The following is a 26,413-nucleotide window of genomic DNA, read 5'->3' as shown; positions in this document are numbered from 1 at the left end:
CAGGGATGCTGCTGAGAATCTTATGACACGTGAAGTGGCCCCTCACCCAAAACAGCGATGATCCAACCCAAAATGGCAATAGCACTGAGTTGAGAAGCCTTGCCTTTTGACACGATGTCATAAATGTCTTCCATGTTGTTGCTACGTGGTCTTCATAATCTTTACTTTTATGGCTGCAAAATGTTTCACTGAATTGGTAGATTATAATATATTTAACCAATAAACATGTAATGTGTTGTTCAGATAGGTTCTAACTTTTCACCATTATAAATACTGGTGCAAGTATTTTTTTAATATAACTTTTTAGATGATAGGGAAGAAGAATCCAATAATGGAATTTAGATTAAAGGCTATAAATAAGCTAAATGTCAATTATTTTACTTAACATCTACTTTACTTACAGATATACTTCACTTACATATATATATGTGTGTGTGTATATATATATATATATATATATATATATATATATATATATATATATAAAATACATATACACATACACACACCCATATGCTTTCCTTTCTAGGGAAACACTTCTGTTTTCCTCATTTCTGAGCTGCCTGAAGACTTTCACAACTATGGTCCAGTTTTGGCCGTAACTCTTTTTCATACCTAAATAAAGAGTAGTCTTATAAAAATTTCCTAAGACCGTTAATTGCTCCTTACTTCATTTTAGAGGGCACCTTGGCCTGCTTCTCACTGATTCAACCTTGTAATCATCACTGCTTGTTGGCTCAGAATAGCCTTTCTTAAAGTGGAACCAGGTAACATCTATTGGATTCCTGTGCTCTTCCCATCTCACTCATCCAAAGTCAGGAGTTAAATTATCACAAGTTATCACAGACTACTTTCTTGAAGGGGTTTCTCCCTTTGCTTTTGGAACAGTGTAGAAGTTATTTTATATTATAAGAGGTAAGACAATTTATAGAGTGTTAAAACTCTTAAGTGAAATCATACGGTATCTCTCTTTCTCTGTCTGACTTATTTCACTTAGCATAATTTCCTCTAGGTCCATCCATGTTGTCACAAGTGGCAGTATTTCACTCTTTTATGGCTTTTATACAATATACATATATATCTCACATCTTCTTACCCATTCATCTATCATTAGACACTTAGGTTGCTTTCAAATCTTGGCTATTATAAATAATGTTGCGATGAACATAGACGTGCATGTATCTTTAGAATTTGTGTTTTCATTTTCTCTGAATTTCTAGAAGTGGAATTACTGGATCATATGGTAGTTCTATTTTTAATATTTATTTATTCATTTATTTTTGGCATGGGAGTAATTAGGCTTATCTGTTTTTTCATTTTTAGAGGAGGTACTGGGGATTGAACCCAGGACCTTGTGCATGCTAAGCATGCTCTCTAGCACTTGAGCTATACCCTCCCCCCCTTATTTTTAATTTTTTGGGGAGACATCATGCTGCTTTTCATAGTGGCTACAATACTGAAGTGAGGACCCTTTAATAGCATGAAAAAAGGACGAAGGTGCTCATTTGTGGTTACTAGAGGCAGGGGGTGGGGGGAGGTGGAATTGGATGAAGGTAGTCAGAAGGTACAAAATTCTAGTTATAAGATAAATAAATACTAGGGATGTAATGTACAACATGATAAAGATAATTAACACTGCTGTGGGTTACATATGAAAGTTGTTAAGAGTAAATCCTAAGGGTTCTCATCATAAGGAAAAAATACTGTTTTCTTTTTCTTTTGTTTTGTGTCTATATGAGATGATGGACGTTCACGAAACTTATTGTGTGTTATTCATGATGTATATTAAGTCAAATCGTTATGCTGTACACCTTAAACTTACACAATGCTGTATGTCAATTAGATCTCAGCAAAAGTAAAAAGAAAAAAAGAAAACAAAAGTACAAAGATAAAACAAATGCTTAAAGATGATAAAAGGTGAATTTTTTGTGTGGCCCTGAGAAACAAACTGCCACTTCATACCCTATCCCCACTGCAGCACTCTAAGTAGGTGAAAGATTGTGATGGCCAGCTCTCCAGGCAGGCGGTATCAGCACCACACTGAAAATATTTCCTTCTAAGTACAGCAGTAGAACAGGAGTGGTGACAGCTGCTGAATGATAAATATGAGAGCAAACAAATGTGGAGTGATGAAACAGGTACAAAGACTTGCCTTCACTGGCCAGGTGGAAAGGAGCAATATTCTCACATCCAGACTCGGAATGTTAGAGATACTTGTTACCTATTTACCCCATCCTCATCACAACTGACAGCTGAGATATGTCATAATTACTTAGTTTTGACTCTCCAGATCCCATTTCCACGGAATCCCAGAAACCAGGCAGCAGGCGCAAAGAATAAATCCCAAGTCTTGATTGTCCTCAAGCATCTCAGGTCTTTTCTTTTTGTTTTAAAGTATAACGAGGACAGGACATGCATTAACAGCCAGAATTTCCAGGAGGGCAGGAACTCCAGTAAACTTGACATCAGGTTCTATCAAAACCATCTCATATAATCCATAAAAACAAGTGCCAAGTATAAAACTAATTCAACAAACTATATAGGAATAAATATTAAGCCAAGTCTAAAGTAAAATTAAATGATAAGTGGAAAGTTCTGTTTACTTTAAATTGTCAGAGTCAATACCAAGTGCAAATATTTCAAACATCTATAGATTATTTTTTGAAATGCAAATGAAACAAATTAATTAGCAGTTAAATTGATCCACATGACAACATTTTATGTCAGGCAATGAAGAGGTGTCAAGGACAATCTGTCATGCCATATGTTTAAATTTAAATCCTTTCTGGATTTCTTGGGGGAGAAACTGTAAAAGAAGAACAGCAAAATAAGCATCAAATTATTTTATTTAAAAGCTGACTGTTGCTTCACTAAGGTATAGTTTGCTTAGCATGATTTTCCCCTCAAAAAGCAAGGGCTTGTATGTAGACAGTTCATTTTGGGAAGTGGTCCCAAGAAACAGGAATGGAAGGCAGTGGGGAATAAAGGAGGGATGGAAGGAGAGCTGGTATTAGGGTGTGTTCTTGAGTTGATCACTGCTCTGGGCAACTGGAACACTGACAAGCAGTGTAGACTGTGCCTCAGAGTGGACCACCCAGAAGATGGGAAAGGGGGCACTTGGCACTAATCCACTGGCTTGCATTCCCCATTGGTCAACAGTTGCCCTCGGGGTATTAACCCACTTTGTGCTTCCAGTCTGCACATGTGAGGTAGTGTGACAGATTCCCAAAGTGTCTTTCAAGGTGGGGGAAGAACAAACCACAGATGAGAAGGTAAGAGATAAATGGTGAACCTAATGTGAGGGACTATCAGGAAACATCTGTGAGCAGAGGCATTGGCTGCAGCAATGTCTGGAGTAAAAGGTGATCTGCAAGGAAGAGACAAGGCACAGGAGGAGTTCAGTACATCTCCCATGCCTGTTCTAAATCACTCATAGTCACTGCTGGGAGTCTGGTGCTGATAAGAACCTAGAAGCTGAGTCTGGACTTACCAACAAAGAACCCAATGTCTGTGAGGTGGGAGTTACAGCGTTTCCCGAGTTCAGCCTCATTTTATGTCATATGGATATGGAGAGTCATAACTTTGTCTCCTTACTTCCAGTTCTGAAAGGAATAAGGGAAGGAGAACTGTGGCTAATGGAGCAGCGAGAAGCCAATATAGTTCAGCTCTGTTCTCCCCTCATAGGAATGTCTAGATAGCGCCAGAAGGTGTAACGCAGAACAAGGTTCTTTTGTCAGTGTCGAACGAAACAAACCTTTCATGAGTTGGACTGGCAGAGAATAACCAGTTCCTTTGGATGAGTTTGCTTTTGATTGAAGAGAGTAAACCATAAGAAGCATGGCAAGGAGTGTTTCCCATATAAATATCATCAGAAAGTGAAAACATACTGACTTTTTAGAGAGGAAAGAAGAGATCTGTGTGTTATACATAATTTATATACATAATTCATCTCTGAGTCTTCTTGTATTCTGAGTGCGTGTCTGATCTCAGCTACATCCTCTTGCCATGTAGCTTTGGAGAGTTCAGTTCCTTGTCTAGTACTTGGGAGGCTCCTAGGATGGGAGAAGTGCACATTATTCTGGTTGTTCTTTGTCATCTGTGCCTCAGAATTCCTTCTGGCCTTGCCTTGGTCACTCTTTCATGTCTTGTCTCCACTCTTGCTGCCTGATCTTCTTTTCATCATCTTTGCTCCAAATGTGCATAAGCCGCCCTTTCCTTCATTCCCTAAGGCAGCTCTACCACACAGCTGCTGTTGTCGTGAGTTTTAATAAAGACTTGGCGATGACAGAAGGATTACAGAATAGATGAAGAGGCTAACACTATTCCTAAAGAACTTGGCCAGTCTCTACACAGAGGAATCCATCAGAAGCCATCTTTCTCTTCAGCTGCAAATGCCTCAGGTTACTGGGGTCTTCAATTTCCCATTTTCCCACTTTCCCACTTCCTCACATTTCCTGGGGTCCCTAATACTTCCTTCCCCTCTAGTTGCCAAGGACAAGTCAAGAATCCCTGTAACTTCATGATGCAACACAAGTCAGCTCCTACTTTTTCTCAGCCTCTTTCTTCCAGACTAGCCCACAGGCAGTTCTTTAACAGAATAACAATAATACCCAGAAACAAGTCTTCCCAAATAAAAGAGAGAAATCCCGTTACTCATTAGAACACAGCTCCTGTATGTTTACTTTTTTTAAGAAGGCATTTTTATTTTCCTCATATATAAACAAAAATACAATTCTTTAAAATAGGCTTGGAGCTAGTTTAAGTTTGAAGCCCAAGGAGTATTGAGAGAAATGTCAGGATTTTGAATGGCCACAGAGGCTGAAGATGGTGGAAACAGATTTTTTAATGGAAGAATATTTAAACTTATGCCTAAGCCAGAACAAAGGAAGGACATAAGGATATTTTTCCAAAGTACTAGAGAAAACCCAACACCAGAATTGACGATTATGATGACTTGACTTCTGAATCTTGTGGCTTAGAGATGTCATATGTGGTGAAATAAAAGGTCATTTTAGAATAAATTGAATATTTAACCAGGCAAAGGAAATGGTGAATAGAAGAACCACAGACCAGTATTACTAACTAAAAGGCTTGAGTTATGCACCAAGACATTAAACCTTTTACACTGGGATTGGAAAATCCAGTTACTCCCCCCAAGAGTTTCTCCCCACTCTGACTTGAGATGGAATAAACTCCCTGGTGTGGGAGGTAGAATGTGAGGGGATTTCTTTCTTCTCAAGTTGCAGGGTATTTAGAAAAAGGAGACTTTTGTTATTAATGCTCAAAAGCATCCAGGTGATTTTTGGGGGAGCAATTCTGATGATTAATTAAAGCGATTACGAATGATTAGAGGAAAGAACTACTGGTCCTACCAAACGTATAATCAAAGCACTCTTTGGAGCCCCGAGTAGGGAATCATATTTAAGCCAAGCGATAAACTGCATCTCAGATCATAATGAATGTGCTGAAATTAAAGCGATAGAGTAAACCTAAGCAGCTGCAAGCAAATAGTTGCCATATTAGAACGTTTCTAAGGTCCTCAGTGAGAAGTAAACTAGGAAGAAAAACGATCTCGAAAGTTAATTCTGAAATTGGATTCATTTCCCATTCAAGGAATACAATTGTATTCCCTTCAAAATGATTTTCCAAGTCAACGATACGTATAGAACTCTTCACAGTACTTTGAAATGACACACTCTTTTGTACAGAGTTCTTTCAGGAAATTGATTTTTATTTTTCAAAGACCAAACTTGCATCCAGCATACTCAGGGGCAGACATCGCTGTAGATAACATTTTGCTCTGTCATTCTTAAGAACTAGTAAAGAACTGGCTCAAGCTAAGGCGTGTGGGTTTGGGACTGGGGCATGCTATGGGCATCAACTCCGCTGGGGGCCCTTATTGCCAACTTTTGCCATTCTGAAAATGGGGTGTGGTTGGCTTCTTGCAGATAAAGCCCCCTCATCTTTGCAACTAAGACTTGTAGACATCTGCACAGTGGTGGCAAACAAATTCTGTGACTTTGATTGTTCCCATCCACGTGTTATTTCTCAAGCCCCCACACATCCTATAAAATGCCATCTGTAGAAACCTTTGCTAGCACAGCTTTTTAAACCTGCTTTCCATCCTAATGCCTAGGACTCTGCCTGGCCCTGTTCTGGCTGGTGTAGCTGGCCGGCATCTAGGTTTTGTCCAGCGTGCTGCCTCACAGAACGTTTCCCCCTGCTCTGTGTACTGCAGCCCCAGATTAAGCAGTGCTCCATCCCCTTTGCCAGCATGAATTCCCCAGACATTATACCCCAAGTCAGCACAGAGCTCCTGAACATTCCTTTCCCAGAGGAGAGAATGATTACTTTAGCCTGGTTGGAACATTTAAGAAGCTAGAGCCAGCTCTGCATCTATCAGCTTTACACTGATCTTGTGACCTGTTGCTTTGACTATGTGATTTAATACTTTGGCTTATGCCACAGGTCCACCATCTATGTCTCCATCTTGGCTGACTTCCAGCTACACCTGGGTCAGAGTTTTTATCCTGGTCACCCTTCTGCTACTCAAGTTTCTCTAGGACTGACTGGCAGCAATGCTTCTTCCTACCCTTCTTTCCAGTGAGTAGAGATCTGTCCTCAGGTAGAAGTCTCCATGTCTGGGTCGCTGATGCCCACTTCCTCCTGACTTTACAATACGCGGCCCCTTAGAGCCAATGACTGCTACTCCTTCTCTGCCTTAGCTCATGCAATGGCCTATGCCTGTAACTATACCTCTTCCTTGTCCCAAGTCTCTCTGGCTCCATTTCCTAGCCATCTCTGATCTTGCTTTTTTTAATAGCAAATCAACGTCCAGAAACAATAATATTACACAAGCTGTGTTGAACACTTCCTAAGTGTCAATAGTGGGCTTATTATCTCTAAATCTCATGACTTAGAGAGGTCTCATACCCTGTTTTATAGATGAGAAAAATGAGTCTTGGAAACTAAATAACCAGAAGGTGGTGAAGCTGGAATCAGTCTACGGTCTGGCACATCAAAACTGAAACACCTCCATTTTACCAAGCTGCCTTCCTTTGAGAAGAGCTGCAGTATATTGTCTTTAATCATCACCAGTATTGTTAACATTGTTTACAGGAGAATATGTGGAGACATCATGAGTGAGGAAGTCAGTATATGAGTCAGATTTGACTCTGAAAACTTTGCTCTTTCCACTACAGAATGCTGTCTTCCACAATGGCACTTACTACTTTATAAATTATATATTGGCTTTGTAAACACTTAAGTTTCAGCCTGCAACCCGTTTAAGTGCCCCTATAATAAAGTCTCTTGTGATTGCATCTGAAGTGTGGCTTGGGTGACACCTTCCTCCCTTCTGCTTCTCTGCCTCCTTCTCAGCTTCTCCCTGCAATGATTCATCTTTCCATCTTCTCTTTGACAGGCATAGATTGTCCCTGAGGAAACTTGTAGAACTTGAAATAACAGCCAGAATGCCAGCTTTAAATTACGGTGAGGAGTGGAGCTATCAAGCTTTCTGGTGACTCATGTCTGTTGATTAATACCCTCTCTCCCTGTGGGCAAATCTGTGTGGGATGTTAAATTTATAATTGGGAGATGGATTGGCAAAAGAAAAATTGCAACATGAGAAATTAGCTGAGGTGACTGGGTGTGACAGGCTAGAATGGTTAGATGCATCCATGTATGCGTTTGGGATTTTGGCAGTCACCAGCCTCAGCTGGTTGAATTCTTGGACCAGGGCATAGACTCTCTCAGGTGGTGCTACTGCAGAAGGTTGAAAAGTTATTATTCTGCTTGATATACTTCAACAATTTTTAAGAACTTTAAAACTGAGATGTTCAGTAAATACAAAAATATTTATGGAATATGTGTAAGGTGTAACGATTATATACAGTGAACATCTACTTATCCACTGTCCAGGCAAGAAACAGAACATGACCAAGAAGGTAGAAGTTTCTTATGTGTTCTTTTCTCTTCTGTGTCCTGTTTCCTTTCTCAAATAACTACAACCCAGCATAACTTCATTTCTTTCCATAATAGCATTACCTTTTCCTTGAATCTCTAAACAACAGATTGGTTTTAAATGAATGGAATCACCCCATACATATTTTTATCAAATTGTTTTTTTTTTAAGTCATGTTGTTTTTGTGTAGCAGAAATTCACTTAATTTCACCAGTCCATAGTAATCCAGTGCAGTAACACACAACTTATTTATCTATCATCTATCCAATTGTGGATAGGTATTTGGGTTATACAGAATTTTCTGAAATTATAAACAGTACTAACCATGTACATTTGAGGGTATTTCTCTTGATGCATATGTGCAAGGATTTCCAGAAGTGGAATTCCTGGGTCATGGGGTATGCGTATTTTCAATTTTATTAGAAAATAAAAAATTACGTCCTAAAGTGGTTGTAGCAACTGTGGACGTTTCTTTTAACTATAAAATCCATCTTTTCCCACATCCTCATAAGCGTGTAATGCTGCCGGACTTTAATTTCCATTGTGGGTGTGATATTTGCTATCTCACTATAGTTTGAATTTACACTTCATCATTTCTAATAAAGTTGAGCATCTTTTCCAAAGTTTATTTCCTTTTATTATTATTCATCTGTTAAGTTCTTGTTCAAAATGTTGCCCTTTTATTGAATTATTTTCTTTCTTTCTTGTGAATTGATTTGTAAAGGAGAATTTTTTATGTTTTTTATTTTTTAAAACATATTCTGGATACTAAATCTTTTGTCGGTTTTGAGTGTCAAAAAGACTCTTTTCCCAGGTTGAGTATTTTCTTGTAATTATTTTTATTCCTTTTGAATGAAACAGTTTAAATTTTCCTTTATGCTTTGTGTGTTTTAAGAAATCCTTCCCTATTTGGAGGTTATAAAGACATTTTCCTCTGTTGTTAGTTTTGCCTTTCTCATCCGAGAATAATTTAATGAAACTAGTTTTTGAACACAGTGTGCGAGAGGGATAAAATTTTATTTTTTCATCTGTGGATACCCAAGTGTGACAAGATAATTTATTGAAAAGTACATTCTTTCTCTAATGACCTGCTATATACCTTCTGTCATATATCAAAGTTTTACGTATGAGTAGACCTGTTTTTAAACTTTCTATTCTGTTTCATTTGAGTATACAATGACAAGACCCTCTGTCTTAATTATCATGGCTTTATAATAATTCTGAGGATGTGATAAAATAAATATCTTTTCTTCTTCTTCTTGGCCCTTTGCTCTTCCATATAAAATTTTTAATTAGCTTGTCAAGTACCACAAAGTGCCTGTTAGCACTTTGATTTTGTTGGGAATGTCTTTAAAATCACCAATCAGTTTGAGAATAATTAGTATTTCTATGGTATTAAGCCTTTTCATCCATGTATGTAATGTATGTATTTAGGTTTACTTAGGTTTTCTTTGTCTTTCAATAGAGTTTTATAATTTTCTTCAAAAAGTTCTTGAACAGTTTTGTTATCTTTATTCCCAGATACTTTATAATTTTGATGTTACTGTAGATAAATTTTAAAACTTTAATTTATGTTTGTTGAAATTTATTTTTGTATATTGAGTTTTAAATTTTGCAACTGTGCTGAATTTTCTTATTAATTTTAGTAATTTATCTGCAGTTTCTTTTGGATTTCTAATACACATTGTATCCACAAATAATGACAGTTTTCTTTTTTTTGATCATCATACTTTTTGTTACTTTTTCTTGCCGGATTACTGGCTAAGCCCTCCAATATAATACTATACAAATGATGCTAGAAGATAGCCTTGCTTTTTCTTAAGCTCAGAGGGAATGCTTTAAATATTTCACAATTAAATCTGATGCTAGCTGTGGTTTTTCTGTAGCTACCCTTTGTCTGTTTAAGGAAGTCCTTTTTAATTTCTAATTTATTTTCATTTAATCTAGAAAAGGATGGGGAATTTTATCAATTGCTTTTTCTATTTCTATTGAGATGATTATATGTATTCTCTTTTCATCAGTTAATGTTATGATACATATTAAGTGATTTCTTATGTAAAATCAAACTTGTACTCCTGGGATCAATCAATGTATTATCTCAAAATACACACACACTTCTGGGTTATGTTCGTCAATATTCTAATTTTTGTCTCTGTGTTCATGAGCAAGACTGAGTTGCAACTTTGTTCTCATGCTTCATTGGATTGTGTTTCAAAGATACACTAACCTAATGAACTGAGCTAGGGATATCCCTAACACTTCTATACAGTTTGTGTGAGATTGGAATTTTTTTCCTTGAATGTTTGCAGACTTGTTTCTTCCTTGACTATTCACTGGAAATTGCTAGCCCCACTGACTGGACTTGGTTTCTAGGTAGGAAGATTTTTAACTTCTGATTCAATTTCCTTTGTGGTTATATGACTGTTTACATTTCCTGTCTCTTCCTAAGTAAGTTTTGGTAAATGATACTTTTTTCTAGAGGTCTGTCCATTTTATCTGAGTTTTCAAATGTATCACATAAAGTTGCTCTTTGCCTACATACTATCTTTTTAATCTTTGAGGCATCATATATTTCTATTCCTAATATTATTTATTAGTGTCTTTTCACCTATTCAAAAATTTATCTTGAGAGATCTTTGTTCATTTTATTTGTTCTGAAAAAAAGTATTGATAATATTGATAAATTTTTTACCCTGGTATTTTTCCAGGCAGTGTTTCTACTCTTATAAAATTATTTCCTCTATCAAGTAATGGCATTCAGGATTTGATAGTATATTCGACACCTGAAATATCACTTTTTTTCCTCACAAGTTCTGTAAATGCTTCTGAAGTACAAATTTGGGTAAAACTCCACTTGGAAAAGTAGTTATGAAACCAGTTTAATTGAGGTTTTAGGATATTAAATGTTCCCTTGTACAGTCTTAAGAAGGAGACAAATTTGGTGTTCATACAGACCTTTCACTACTTTACCTCCATAAGCTTTTGCAGACAGGTCTGAACAGGTTGGTTTTCAAATCCTCTAAGCAATCTACCAGGACAAAACACGGCAACCATCAGGAAAGGACAAACAGAACCTTGGCTGCTTTAGCCAGGGGGCAAAGATGAAGACTGGGATTAGGTTTGAAGGTCAGAGAATCTGTTTCCAACCTTATTTTACACTGCATTCCCTCACTTTCCCCCTGTTGGCTGAAGAGAACCATGTATTGATATCCAGTCAGGACCTGCACTTGCTTGTTTTGCTTCTGTTCTTTCCTCTGTCTGGAATTCTTTTCTCATATCTCTTTTGCCCCAAACAAATCTATCCTAAGAATGTATGATGTTTACCTGTTAGGGTTTCTGCCTAGCGCATCTGGTAATGGAATTGGTTTTTGAATGTAGTGTATGATAGAGATAGAATTTTATTTTTTTCACCTGTGGATATCCATGTGTGCCAAGATAATTTATGGAAAAGTACGTTCTTTCTCTGATGACTTGCTATATATCTTCTGTCGTATATCAAAAAATCCTTTCAATCTGCTAAATCGTGACCTTTGCATTTGGAAAATTTCTCTTGTTATTTCTTTGATAGTATCTTCTTTTTTCCTTTTCTCTGTTCTCTCATGGAATTCTGAGTAATTAAAGTTTGGACCTTATGAACTAACCCTCTAGTTTTCTTTTCTCTCTGTTTTCCACCCCTTTATCTTTTCAACTTAACTTTCTGGGAGATCTCCTTATCTTTATCCTCCAAGACTTCTATTGAAGTTTTAAAAATTTCTTTTCTCTCCACCTTTTTTTGAACTTTTATAGGTTCTTTCTTATTTATTTAATGTTCTTTTTTATACCATCTTCTTTCATCTTCTTAATATTTTATCTTAGGTCTTTAAGCATATTAATTATAGTTGGGTTACTGTGTATAGGTGTGAAGTTTAAGTGTGTAGGGTTTTGTGTATAATTGTTCATAGTAGAGATTTCCCTCAAATATCTGATGATCTTATTTTTATACGTTTAAGAGTGAGTTACTAAAAAGCTGATTTATGATTAGAAGCTCTGTAGGAGGAGAAGGGCTTGCTGACTAGTGGGACTCCCCTTAGGGCAGTGAAGCAAAAACTTGACTGTATTTTGAGAAAGTACATCAAATTTCCTCCTGGGCTGGTCAGTTTTTCCCAGGAGAGGTCTCCTAATATCCTGCTTAGGGTATAAACCTCATTGTCAGTATTCTGGAAATCCATGAAGCTTTTCCTGAAAACTCCTGTTTTCAGTTTCAGAACCTTATTCTTGCCTTCAGTTATGCCTGGAGTTCCATATCCACAGTCTTTTGATCCTTCTCACCAAAATATGTCTCTGGTTTTCTCCTGAGGTTGGGAGCAAGGGAGTTCAGGGTTTGGAAGCAAATCTGGGGATCTAATTGCTTTTTATGCAATCTTCAGCCAGTTCTGTTTTCAGTCCATCCTTCTTGGACCCATTTTTTAAAATTTGGATTTTCTCTTTATTACTGAGCTGTACAGTTTCTTTCTAAATTCTAAATTGCTTATCAGATATATGATTTGCAGATATTTTCTCCCATCTGTAGGTTGTTTGTTTACTTTCTTGATGAGGTCATTTCAGGCACAAAAGCTTTTAATTTTGCTGAAGTCTAATTCACTATTTTTCTTTTCTTGATTGTGCTTTTGGTGTCATATCTAAGAATCTACTGCCAAACCCAAAGTCACAAAGATTTACATTTAACATGTATGCTTTATTTTAAGAGTTTTAACTTTCTGGAAGTTGCTTTATTCTAAGAAACGTGTATGCTTTATTCAAAAGTTTTATAGTTTTGGCTCTTACACTTATGTCTTCGATCCATTTTAAGTGAATATTTTGTATGGTGTGGTGTAAGGGTCAAAGTTCACTCTTTTGCATGTGGCTATACAGGTTTCTGTGCATCATTTGTTGAAAAGACAATTCTTTCTCCATGAATGATCATTGTATCCTTGTTGAAAATCAGTTGGCCTAGGTAAATGAGTTTATTTGTAGGCTCTTAATTCTTTTCTGTTGCTATTTATATCTATACATATGCCACAGCCTCTTTGTTTTGATTATTGTTGCTTTATAGTAAGTTTTGAAATCAAGAATTGTAAGCCCTCCAACTTCGTTTTTCTATTGTTTTGGCTATTTTAAGTTCCTTGAATGTCATATAAATTTTAATATGAGCTTATCAGTTTTTGCAAAGAACCCCGGTGAAATTCTGATAGATTGCATTATATTTGTAGATCAAGTTAACGAGGTCCTCAGCTCTTCTATTTTCTCCGTGAAATGTTTCTTGTCTACAGTAATATCTGTGTCTTCTTTTCTGAGATATTTTAGAATTAGGGTAGAAAAAAATCAAATTCTGTGACTTTAACATGTAAAACCTTTATACAGGGGAGAAAATTGTAGGAATAGAGAAATACATGTTTTTTAAAATCATATTTTAAACTAAAGAGATATTATTACATGATATTTTTCTAGGATCTTCCCTTTTCCTTAGGGACCAGAGTATGGAAACAGGGAAATTACCATATTTAATATGCAAATCCTTTATTGAGGGGGATAAATGTCCTCTATAAGAAAGAAGGATATATATATATATAATTTTTAATTCAGTTTCTATTCTGAATGAAGATGAGATGAATTTTTAAAATGTTCTTTTCACTTGAGTGGAATTCTAGAAACTTCATAAAGCCTGGCAAAAAATTATTTTCAAAAGATAGTAAATATTATTATTTACACTTTAATATTGTTAATAGTGATAACAATAACACCATTGTCTACATAACCCTTTTACAGTTTATAAACTAAGCTTACATATGTTATATCTATTCTCTATCTATTTTAAATTAATTTTATTTCACTACCACAGCAAATAATCCCTTTTGTGTTTACATTACTAAATTTCTGTTAATGTGTGTTTTGGAGCTGTTTGACCTATAATATCTCAGCATGTGGAGTTATTAGTCTACTTTGTGCTGTGGACCCTTTGGCAGTACGAAACAGGCTCCTAAATCAGGAAAATATATTTAAAAACAGAGTAAGAGACATAGGATTTCAAAGAAAACCAATTGTATTAAAATACTGCTATTAAAATATTAAAACCACATTTGTAGTATAGTACTGTATGTTCTTTTTAAAATAAATATTTTAAATAACAAGATTTTATGACAGGTCTAATAACTTCTGTGGTTTTCAGGTAGGAAATAGTACAAACATTATTTTAAAATATTTTCAAAAAGTTAGTATAATATGAAAATAGCTATGCTTCCTATTGGTGAAAAAGATGCAGATTTGTTACCTACATCCAAAATTGAAGAAAATGCTAAATTTCAGTTAGAGGTTAATGGAAATAATAATGTAGTTTTTTTTTCGTATTCAAGTTCATGGACCTCTGGATTACATTCGTATACCCCTGAAGAGGAAAGAGATACAGGAAGAGAAATTAATTTTGTTACAAATAAAATTCAAGAAAATCTTAACTCACCATTGCATTGCTCTGGGGGTGTGTGTGTGTGTGTGTGTGTGTGTGTGTGTGTGTGTGTTTTAGATTGAACTTTGAGATTTAGTTTGTACTCAGAAGGTGGTTTGCACAGCCATAGGAAATACTCAGGCTACTCTGTCTGATCTTTGTGAAAGTGAGATTCTGAGACAGACATTATACATATTAAGAACCACTAGGATGGTTGGTTTCCTCAACCGATTTGTTATGCAATTTTTGTCAACTAACTAGTTATGTTACCCATTACCCAGTAAAGGCAGTTAAAAGAGATGACTGCAAACCTAGAAAACTATCTCTAAGCATATCTCACATTACTGGTTGAAACATATTTTTTAATCTTTGCTAATTTCTTGCCTCTTCCCTTTCACTAGTGCAAAGAACTTCAGCACTAAATAAATATTTATTAGCTAGTGCAACACCTAGTGTTTCCTAATTTCATAATCCAAATTCAAATGTAAAGTCAAAGAAGATGTGATATATTTATACAAGGGAATATTATTCAGCCATAAAAACTGACAACATAACGCCATTTGCAGCAAAATGGATGTTCCTGGAGAGTGCCATTCTAAGTGAAGTAAACCAGAAAGAGAAAGAAAAATGCCATATGAGGTCACTCATATGTGGAATCTAAAAAAAAAACAAAAAACATAAATACAAAACAGAAACAGACTCATAAGACATAGAATACAAACTTGTGGTTACCAAGGGCGGGGGGTGGGAAGGTACTGGGATTTCAAAATGTAGAATAGATAAACAAGATTACACTGTATAGCACAGAGAAATATATACAAGATCTTGTGGTAGCTCACAGAGGAAAAAAATGTGACAATGAATATATACACGTTCATGTATAACTGAAAAATTGTGCGCTACACTGGAATTTGACACAACATTGTAAAATGACTGTAACTCAATAAAAAATGTAAAAAATAAAATAAAATAAAAAATAAAGTCAGGGTGGCCTTTACTGAGGTAAGAAAAATGGAATGAAAGGGAGGAACTAGTAGACAAGAAATAAAATAAATAAATACCAGTTTAAACCTTTTCCCCATGGCATATATGCGCAATATTCAAAAGACACAGAAAATGCTGAAATTTGGAAATAGATCATGTTTCCCGGACAAAACCTTAGCTCAAATTGAAATATATTACAAGCAAGCAAATTAACTGAGTAAATGTAATTTTGGATTAAGACCCTCTGAAATTACATGTCATTGAGAACAGTATGCAGGATATCTCTGTAGGGTCAGGATTAGAAGTTTTGTGTGACATTAAGAGATTAAAAATTGCTTTATTTTGTTTTTGTCCCTCTTCTTTCAGACATACCACATAAAGTAATCAATGACTTGCTTTTGAGAATGTGAGTTAAGGGGAGCATTGGGTGGGGTTCCCTGGCTAAACATGTCAACCCCTACAATTTGTCCTTTGACAAATCATTCCTTTGGATCCTAAAGTATTTTTTTAAATGTTACCATTTTCCATATTTTTAAGTATCTCTGGGAAGCATAAGTCTGGACACCTCTCATTAGTTATTATATAACTACTAGAGGTTTAACTAACATAAAGAGCTGACAGACAGGTTCTAGGACCCTGAGACAGCAGAGCAGTGTCTGACAGGAAAGACACAGGATGCATATTAAAATTACTTGGATCAAATTCTTGGCTGCACTATTTTCTCAGAGCATCAGTTTCCAAATATTTGCAAAGATACTGATTACAATGTCTGCCCTCCCTATGTCATAAGGATATTATATAAAATTACACTATAATTAATAAATGTTACCTTGTTCTTTAGTGCTTAGTGTGGGTCAAAGAGTCAGAAAGGCAAATAAAAAGGGAAGTGAAAAAGAATATTAATTTTTTATGATTTTGCCCAGGATGGGCCTGCAGGGTCAAAAGTACAAGAGAAATTAAAAATGCAGTTTCTATGGGAAGTTTACATCTGGAGGATGTCATCTTTAATTTATCTACCCATTTAATCAAACTTCAGCAAATAATTACCAAACACTCATCCCATGTCAGGCGTGAAAGAACAGAAACTCATTAAAAAAAAACCTGTCCCTCACCCCCTGGTCTAGTTTTAGGAGTCCCAGAGTTAATGGGTTTTACTATCCTCATTTATTGACTTTCCTTCCATTTAGCACTTTCTTTTGGGGTGACTTTTTTGGGGGGGGGGGGGAGAACACTGTTTCCCAAAATGACCTGACCCTGATTGAAGAGATTCTTCTCTGTCAAAAAACCTAGGTTTTCCTCAAGCCACAGAAGAGGTAATTTTGGTGGAAGAAACTAGAAAATTATCTGACCAATTGTAAATTCTCAATACATGCATGCAAATATTTATTATTTATTTATTTGGTAGGAGTGGCACAGCAAGTAGCACAAGCCTCTGACATGTGAAGGGTTGTATGGCAATGTGGTAGTAGGTCGTTAAAAACAAGCAACTGAATATTTTTACTTCAATGCCTTTTAAGGTGCTTACTTAAAGGTTACAGTAAAATTATCAAAATTAACTTAATTTTAATTACAGGAAGATTATTCAGTGGATACCATACGTTGATCTTAGTTAGATGATTATTCAAAACCAAATGTGTGAACACAGTACATTATAGTTTTATGCAGTTCAGAGAACACTATTTTAGCGTTTTCTTCTTGTCTGTCCTTAACACTTCACCTAGTCACAAACTCCATTTGAGAAGGTAAGACTCAAAATATTAGTAAAGCAACATAATCAGTGGAATGTTTTTTGTCTGCCTTTTGCATACAGAAATATTAGAAAGAGAACTAAAGTAGGAATCAGAGCTTGAGCAATTCACTTAACGCCTTAACTCCTCTAAATATCTGGAAAAATGGCAGTATGTGTAACCTGCCTACATACCGCAAGAGGTTGTGAAAATCAAAAAAATTCACAAGAAGGGTCTTTTTTCTTTTTACCAAAAAAATGCTGTACAAGTGTAAGAAGATATTATTATTAGTTTGACTGGTATCATCTGTGCTTCTCAGTCTGCTGTTTTGTTCAATATGTGTCTTCCTTATTGTAACCCTTTTGGAAGCTGCTCCATGAATAGAAACAGATCTTCTTTTATTGATTGTTATATCTAACTGTCTAATGGAAATGTAGTGACACGTGTGCTGGAGCCACCCTCATTATGCCCAGGACAGAGTGGTGTAGCCTTGTTATAAAGAGTGTCACTGTTCACAGATTACCTGAGGATCCCACCCTGTCTTCTGTCTGCAGGATGATTTACAGTGCGTGCTGTAATGGGAGATTATAATGCTGCAATCAGAGAACAGAGCTCCCACTTGCATTGCAGAATAGGCCATACATTATTCTGTTCACAGGATGCACCATCTTCTCTTAACGGTCTGAATAATGTAGTAGCAGAACAGCACAAGAAAGTAATTTGGGAAATAAAACCAACCTGTTAATAAGTGATGCATAACACTGATAGTTCCCAAACTACCCTTTGTTCTCCTTATATTTTTATCTTTCTATGAGAGAAATTAACAACAGTAATACCTTACGCATGCATGCTATGTTGCACCTTATAAAGAGTTTTTATGAAATATACTTTAATCCCTAAAGCCTCTTAATAAAGTAGAAAGAACATAGTCTCATTTTAATTCTATAGAAAAGGATACACTTTAAAAATTAGATTAAAAAGCTTGCTCTAGTTTATATACCTCACTAGTAGTAATTGTGAATCAAACTCAGGCTTTTGATTCTGTTTTTGTTTTTATAGTTCCCCTGCAGACCATGCTCTAAAAGTTTGTACAACACTGTGAACATTCTGGGTGACCATTAATAATACATCCAAGAGTTCTTCCTGTTTGAAATAGAGAAGTGTCTAACATTTCTCCACCAGTGTTACAATCCTGAGCAAATTAAAAGCAAAGTAACCACAATATCACACAAAAATAAAACATCACTATAATAATTTTTAAAAATCATTTTGTCAAAAGGAAAAATTCCTGATTTTCTAGTTGGATATATATCAGTTCATTAGGGAAAGTATCAAAGTTGCTATCATCTTTTTCACTTACGGTTTAATTATTCTTTTTCTGCAGGTGGTACAAAATGTACTCATTTTATTTTAAGAGGGAGAGTTGCAGAAGATTTGCACTGAGCTCAAGTACATTCTTTGTTTCCCTGGTGATAAAAAAGCCTCAGCCCTGAGGACTGCTCTGTCAGCTGAAGTAGCCAACGCAGCAGTAGAGGGAGGATTTTGCCTTCCAGTTCAGAGTTGTTATTACAGGTACCACTAAGGCAATCTTGTCAGAGTCCCATTCACATTTGTCTATGATCTCTGTCCTTCACTACGTAAGAGGGCAAAGCAGAGGCACTACTTTTATTACATCAGAGAAACTAAAGGCTCTACCCCATGGTTATGTAATCTAAAGCAGTTCTAACGGTAGGGGCATGACAGAGAGGACTGCTTTAAAAATTGTGAAAGAAGTTTATGTGGAAAGGGTATGTTATGCATTAGGATACATTGTCCTTACTTTCACATTATGCTGCATTTACACCGCATAAGTAAGACGGAGATTTGGCAATTATCTAGCTAATGGGATCAGTGTTAATAGACAGTCTGGTTAATTTTGCTTTTATAAGTAGATTCTTAGCAACAAGAAGTGAAATGCCAAGAGAGCTCTGAAACAAATTTCCTTTAATTTTTAAGTTGAACTGCAGTTCCTGATTTTATTTTCCAATTGGCACATGATGTTTTCAATAGTATTGTTGTAATAATAACAGTTTGTTCTTAAAGAATCCCTTGCATTCAATTAGTTCAGAGTAGATTTGGGTATAAGTAGGTTATCAGTTTCCATCCAGCCTTACAAGTAGGTTATCAGTTTCCATCCAGCCTTACGAAATGTGTATGCACTGCAAACATTGGTGACTCTTCTTTTCACTATCCTTATTCATCTCTGAATTCCAGTCATAGTGATTTCTGATTTCCTTGGGAAATTTCATTTACTCTGTGAGTGTGTATATACACTGACAATTCTTCATACATTTAGAGGGATAAAATTAAATTCTTCTTATGAAAGTATTAAGCTAGACTCATCTTTCATTGTTGGACTTTTTTGCTTATGTTTGTCAAAATATTCATTCACTCACTTCAGTGAATATTAGGCACATACTAATTATATGCAAAGCACTGAACTAGGTTTTAGTTTGACTCGTATAAAATTGCCAATATACAACCACTTTTGACCTATATAAATGTCAATCTCATACGGTTCAGTCTGATACATAAGGGATGATATGAGTACTAGCAAAAAAAGGCTAAGGTGAAGAGGGAAGTTTTTTTGGAGGTAGTGACATTTAGTATTTGGCCTGCATCATTAGATTTCAAGAGAGATAACAGTAAGGACATGATTTCAGAACATAAATGGGATGTGCAAGAGTATAGAAGTAGAAAACTATGCAATGTGTTCAAAGATGTGCAAGTTGTTGAGTTGGCCTGATGTCTGTGTAGAGTGAAACAGAAGCCTGAAAAGAAAGCCTAGAGGGAGATCGTGTGGGACTAACACGACAACTGGTTAAGGAGCCTGGAGTTTCTCTATTGTGAAATGTGAACTTATGGAAGGTTTCTTATAAAGGGCATTCAGCAATGGAGGCAATGCCCAGAATGGACCAGAGAAGGAAGATCACAGAGCAGGGGAGCCCAGGCCAAGGGTCATAATGGTTCAGATGAAAGTTGACTAAGTTGGAAGATGTCAATCCTATGAAGGAACTGTTAGGCACTGATTATACTGGATGGAGAAGAATCGATGGTGATTTTATGTAATGTGAGTAATGCCTGAGAAAATAGTGCTGGTTCACAGATAACTGACAGGAGGAGGAACTGATTCATGACAAAAGACTCTGACTTCAGTGATAGAGGTGCAGGCATATACATCCACGTGGAAGGGTCTAACTCAGTAGAAGTCAGGAATGTAGCACTGGAGATGACAATTCAGCCATGCCAGTGGATGTTACCAAGGGAGAAAACATACAAAGAGAAAAGAATTCCAAGGACAGAAGCCTGGCTAATAATAACCTTGCAGGGTGAAAGAAGGGCTAGAGGGTACAGGAGAGAGAGACTTCCATTCTGGGACTAAGGTAGGCCAATTTGTTGTGACTAATACCTTACTGAACTAAGTAGTCTGTATCAAATACAAACATCTCCCACAACTGAAAATTTTAGATCAAATAATAATTTTAAAAAATCTTAAAGGCATTAAAAAGCTGATGATAAAATAGGGAATTATGAAGTCTATGAGGAAAATGGCAGCCCAGAGATTCAGTGCCATTGCCTTCAGGGCCTTTAGCCAGTTTCTGCAAATTTGAACTTTGATTTTGACATCAGGTTTTTGGGCTTGTTCAAGGGGGGAGTCAAATAGGATCCCTTCCCACATTAAGCTGAGATTCCAAAGGGCTGCATCATTGTGGTAGGGATGACAAGAGATAAACTCATGTAACGACCACCACCCAAAATAATCAAAGGTGCCTGTATTGGTGGTGACCACCCACCAGAGTGGAATAGAATCTTTCCCTTAGAAGCTATGATTACAGACTGGTCTTTGTGTCAGTTTGTAGTCTGCATTCACATCATTTAAGTAGTTCAAAAAATATCAAGCCATGAATTTAGTTTTAATTTTAATCTAAATTGGTCTTAGACTAGTAATGCCACTAGGTGCTGGTTAGAAATATAAATGAAAATGCTTTCTGCAAAAAAGTACTTTCATTCAAGTCCTCAAAGATTCTCCATAAATAATGTTTCAGTGAGAATATTCAGCCCACAGTCTAAAATCACAAAGCATGTAAGAAAATAAGTTATTATCCATGAGAAACAGTGAAAAATAGCAGAAACAGACATACAATAGCAGATGAGAATTACTAGCAAGTAATTTACAATAATTATGTTCCATAAGTTTAAATAAGTAAAGGAAAAGCTTGAAAATACCTGAAGGGAATAGGAAACTATAAACAATTAGCATAGCAGATTTTTAAAAAAATCAAATACAACTTTTAGAAATAGAAATTGCAGTAGCTATTAACAAAGTGGACAAACTTTTAAAACTCACTACAAGAAAATAAGTAACAGAATTAAAAAGATCTGAACAGAAATCTCACTAAAGATACGCAGGTGGTAAATAAACATATGAAAAGATACTCAACATCATATGTCATGAGAGAATTGCAAATTAAAACTGCAGTGAGATACTACTACACACCGATTAGAAGGGCCAAAATCCCAAACACAGAAATCCCAGAATACTGGCTAGGATGTGGAGCAACAGAAACTCTTTATTTTTTGCCAGTGGGAATTGATAGCCACTTTGGAAGATAGTTTGTCACTTTCTCATAAAACTAAAATATTCTTACTATGTGATCCAGCAGTCATGCTCCTTAGTATTTATCTAAATAAGTTGAAAACTTATAGCCTCACAAAAACCTTCACATGAGCGTTTATAGCAGATTCATTCATAATTGCCAAGACTCGGAAGCCACCAAGATATCGTTCAGTATGTGAATGGATCAGTACACTCTGATACGTCCAGACAATGGAATATTATTCAGCATTAAAAAATGAGTTTTATTCTGTGAAAAGATATGGAAGAAACGTTAAGTGGATATTACTAAGTGAAAGAAGCTAATCTGTAAAGGCTATGTACTGTATAATTCCAACTGTATGACATTCTAGAAAAGAAAAAAAACTTTGGGGACAGTAAAAGGATCAGTGATTACCAGGGGTTAGCAGGGAAGGAGGAATGAATAGGTATAGCACAGAGGATTTTTAGGGCAATGAAACTATTCTGTATGATTCTATAGCCATGGATACATGTCATTATACATTAATCAAAATCCATAAAAATGTACAACAAAAGTGAATACTAGTGTAAACTATGGACTTTGAGTGATTGTAGTTCATATTAAGACTCACTCTGAATATTCTGTTCTGGTGAGGTTTCTGTTCAGGTCTTCTGCCCATTTTTAAATTGTGTTGTTTATTTTCTTACTGTTGAGTTTTAAGAGTTCTTTATATATTTCGGATAATAGTCTTTCATCAGATATGTATTTGTGAATATTTTCTCCCAGTCTATGGATTGTCTTTTCATTTTCTTGGCAGTGTCTTTTGCAGAGCAGAAGTTTTTAATTTTAATGAAGTCTAACTTATCAATTCTCTCTTTCATGGGTTTTTACCTATGGTAATGTATCTAAAAAGACATCAATCACCTTACAGAAGGTTGTCTAGGTTTTCTCTTATGTTATCTTCTGAGAGTTTCTAACATTCTTTTTATTGGAGTTCAATTGGGGTAGGAAAGAGAGAACAAATTAAAGGCAATGTTTTGGGGGAAAATGACTAAGAGTTTTTCAAAAGTGAAGGTGGGGAAAAAAGATACCAGAGGAATAGAACCACTGACTGTGCACCCACTATAAATCACATCAGTGAAGGAATTAGGGGTGGGGAATGATGAGTTAAATGATAAGGACTGTTTTTTTTCTTTTCCTATTGCTTATTGAGAATGAAAGAGTTTTAACACCTGGTCTGAGATCCATTCATTCACTTTCTTTGAGGGTGTTGAAACTATACCAGGGGAAAGAAAAAGGCAGGTTAATCTATTCTATTCTCTTTGTCAAGTGGAACTCCAGATAAATAGACTAACAATATTTGCTAAAAGGAAGGGTTTTTATCCATAAAATGTCTTAGCATGGTGTCTTTGCTAAAGATTACTTAGTAAATAAGCCCAGAGTCTGTAGATCTATAATACATGGTTCCCTGAAGAATTTCTTGTAAGTTATGCAACTCTCTGGAGTATAAAATGGAGATTTCATAACTTAAAGACTCCACCTGCTATGTGGGGTAAACCTGTAAAACCTTATCTGAAGCTTCATCTGTTATTCTTGGTAAGGGAGAACATGTCAGGGACCCATGGGGTCACTGTTGATGTCCTTGACCTCTGCTTTGTGCCTCTTGATTGCCCATATGCTGAAATTATCAATAAAGCTTGTTACTCTTCAGATGAGTCTGATTTGACAATCTGATCTTGTGTATTAGCCTACTCATAAAATCAATAAAAGGAGTTTTAAAATTAAATGCATGCTGTAGAACGCTTTATTCTGTTAAGTCATGTGGGTAGACTAAGGTGAAATGAAATAGGCAGCAAATTACTAGCTTTTAGAAATTATTCTGCAACATTCTGTAATCTGTGAATATCTGTGTTAACTCTGCTATAAAATCAATAGACATGATATAATAACTTAAGAAAATAGCCTAGAAAAAGATTGTAAAAACATATGCCAAAATATTAGTAGTTATCTGTGGGTAGTGCCATATGGGGGTAATATCCCTTTTTTCTTTATCTATTTTCCCAAAATATTTATAATTGCAGGCATATTTCCTGTTATAAATCATAAAAGATAAACTTTAAAAACTATAATTAATCTTGTCTTATGCAAATTTATTTCAACTGTGTTAAAAAGATACCCAGCAAAAGAGACTGAACAGAAATACACCATATGTTGCTAGAGATTTTCTTGAAATGGCTGGGATTTGAATGATTTATTTATATTTTTCATTGTTTCTAAAATTTCTGTAATGAAGATGAATTATCTTTGTAATCAAAAAAAGCTAATTTTTGATGAGAGTGTGCATTATGAAATAGATTTGAACAGGGTATTTCCCTCTTCCTTTCTGCCCGTTTTCAACCCAATTGCTCCTATAAAATAACAGTGTTTAATAGGCATAGAAAAAGTACAAACCTTATAGACTGCAGCATTAAGAAGTAATGATCTCAAAGCCACCAGTGTCCTTTTGTTCCTATCAGATTCTCTGAAACTGCTGTTAATTCTATAATCCTACATATACTTATTTAATCCTACCTACACGTTTTATTTTGGCTATTTACAATGATGAAGAAATTAAGAATTTAAAAACATGTCTTCTTCACCATCATCTTTACAATTGACTTTTTATATGCTTTCTTTAACCTTTTTGATCAGCAGAGAAGAAATGTGACATTTCTGGTTTTCATCTCCAAAGATACAAGGCAGAATCTCCTCTCTCTCTTTCATCATGCTCTAAGCACTACAGCAACTTCCTGAGAATTGTTAGTCCTGTGCTTACTTTTTATTTTCTTGCATAGCAGTTTTAGGGAAATGGTTCAGTGATAAACTAAAACTTCCAGTCTAGTGCCAGAGCCAAGAGCATAGACTCAAGCACATGTAATCATATAGCTTTGCTCAGCTCAGATATACTAACCTTAGCTGGTGTCTGCTTAAAAAGATGATGGAACTGCACACATCTGTCACTATTCTTTCATTCATTTATTCAACCAGTAATCCATAGCAACAAGTATGGGGGCAGGGGCAGGATTCAGGAGTATCCAGTTGTGAGTAAGACCAACACAGTCGCTGGTATTACTGAATCTTACATTTTAGTGGCAGAGGGGGAAATTAGATGAAGACAATCAAAAGGTACAAACTTCTAGTTATAAGCTAAATAAGTACTAGGGATGTAATGTATAACAGGATAAAGATAATTAACGTTGCTGTATGTTACATACGAAAATTGTTAAGAGAGTAAATCCAACTTGATCATAGTGCATGATCTTTCTTATGTGTTGTTGGATTTGGCTTGCTAATATTTTGTTGAGAATTTTTGCATCTATATTCATCAAAGATATTGGCATATATTTTTCTTTTTTGGTAGTGTCTGTGTATGGTTTTGGTATCAGGGCAATTATGGCTTCATAGAATGAGTTTGGGAGTGTTCCTTCCTCTTCAGTCTTTTGGAAGAGTTTGAGAAGGATTGGTATAAACTCTTCTTTGTATGTTTGGTTGAATTTCCCAGGGAAGCTATCTGGTCCTGGGCTTTTGTTTGCAGGGAGTTTTTCTTTATTATAGATTCTGTTTCACTTCTAGCAATCAGTCTGTTTCAAATTATCTATTTCTTCTTGATTCAGTTTTGGTAGGCTGTATATTTCTAGAAACTTGTCCATTTCTTCTAGGTTATCCAAGTTGTTGGCATATAATTGTTCATAGTATTCTTTTATGGTATTTTGTATTTCTGTGGTATCAGTTTTAATTTTCCCCTTTCATTTCTTAGTTTGTTTATATGTGTCCTTTCTCTTTTCTTCTTGGTGAGCCTAGCCACAGGTTTGTCGATTTTGCTTATGCTTTCAAAAACCCAGCTCTTGGTTTGATTGATTTTTTTCTATTATTTTAAATTTCTGTTTTGTTTCCTCCCTCATCTTTATTATTTCTTTCCTTCTGCTGACTTTAGGTTTTGTTGGTTCTTCTTTTTCCAATTCTTTTAGATGGTAGGTTATGTTGTTTATTTGAATTTTTTCTTATGTTTTGAGGAAGGCCTGTATCACTATGAACTTCCAGCTAAGGACTGCTTTTATTGCAACCCATAGATTTAGTGGTTGTGTTTTCATTGTCATTTGTCTCAAGGTATTTTTAAATTTCCTCTTTGATTTCATCATCAACCCATTGGTTTTTTTTTTTTTTTTGTAGATTACAAGTTTAATTGGGTCCCATTTATTTATTTTTGCCTTTATTTCTATTGCCTTGGAATACTGCCTTGGAGAACGTCGCTAAGATTTATGTCATAGAATGTTTTGCCTCTGTTCTTTTCTAGGAGATTTATGGTATCCTGTCTTATGTTTGTCTTTAAGCCATTTTGAGTTTATTTTTATGTGTGGTGTGAAGGAGTATTCTAACTTCATTGATTTACATGCTGCTGTCCAGCTTTCCCAACATCACTTGTCAAAGAAACAGTCTTTCCTCCATTGTATATTCTTGTCTCCTTTGTTGAAGATTAATTGATTGTAGATGTGTGGGTTTATTTCTGTACTCTCTATTCTGTTCTTTAGATCCATATGTCTGTTTTTGTGCCTATACCATAGTGTTTTAAGTATTGTGGCTTTGTAATATTGTCTCTAAGTCTGGGAAGGTTATGCCTCCAGCTTCA

The 26,413-nt window shown here is 35.6% G+C and overlaps 1 protein-coding gene across 1 annotated transcript in view; it reads left to right on the top strand.

The window, feature by feature from the left end:
• Window positions 1-10,999: 10,999 nt before the first annotated feature.
• Window positions 11,000-26,413, top strand: part of DYNC1I1 (dynein cytoplasmic 1 intermediate chain 1) — a 377,849-nt gene continuing 362,435 nt past the window's right edge. The window contains exon 1 of the mRNA XM_045508648.2: window positions 11,000-11,089. The gene's annotated coding sequence lies outside the window, so the exon portion shown is untranslated. The remainder of the gene's footprint in view (window positions 11,090-26,413) is intronic.

Source organism: Camelus bactrianus, chromosome 7, assembly GCF_048773025.1.
Source record: "Camelus bactrianus isolate YW-2024 breed Bactrian camel chromosome 7, ASM4877302v1, whole genome shotgun sequence".
NCBI lineage: Eukaryota > Metazoa > Chordata > Mammalia > Artiodactyla > Camelidae > Camelus > Camelus bactrianus.
This window is presented reverse-complemented; position numbering and strand designations above follow the sequence as displayed.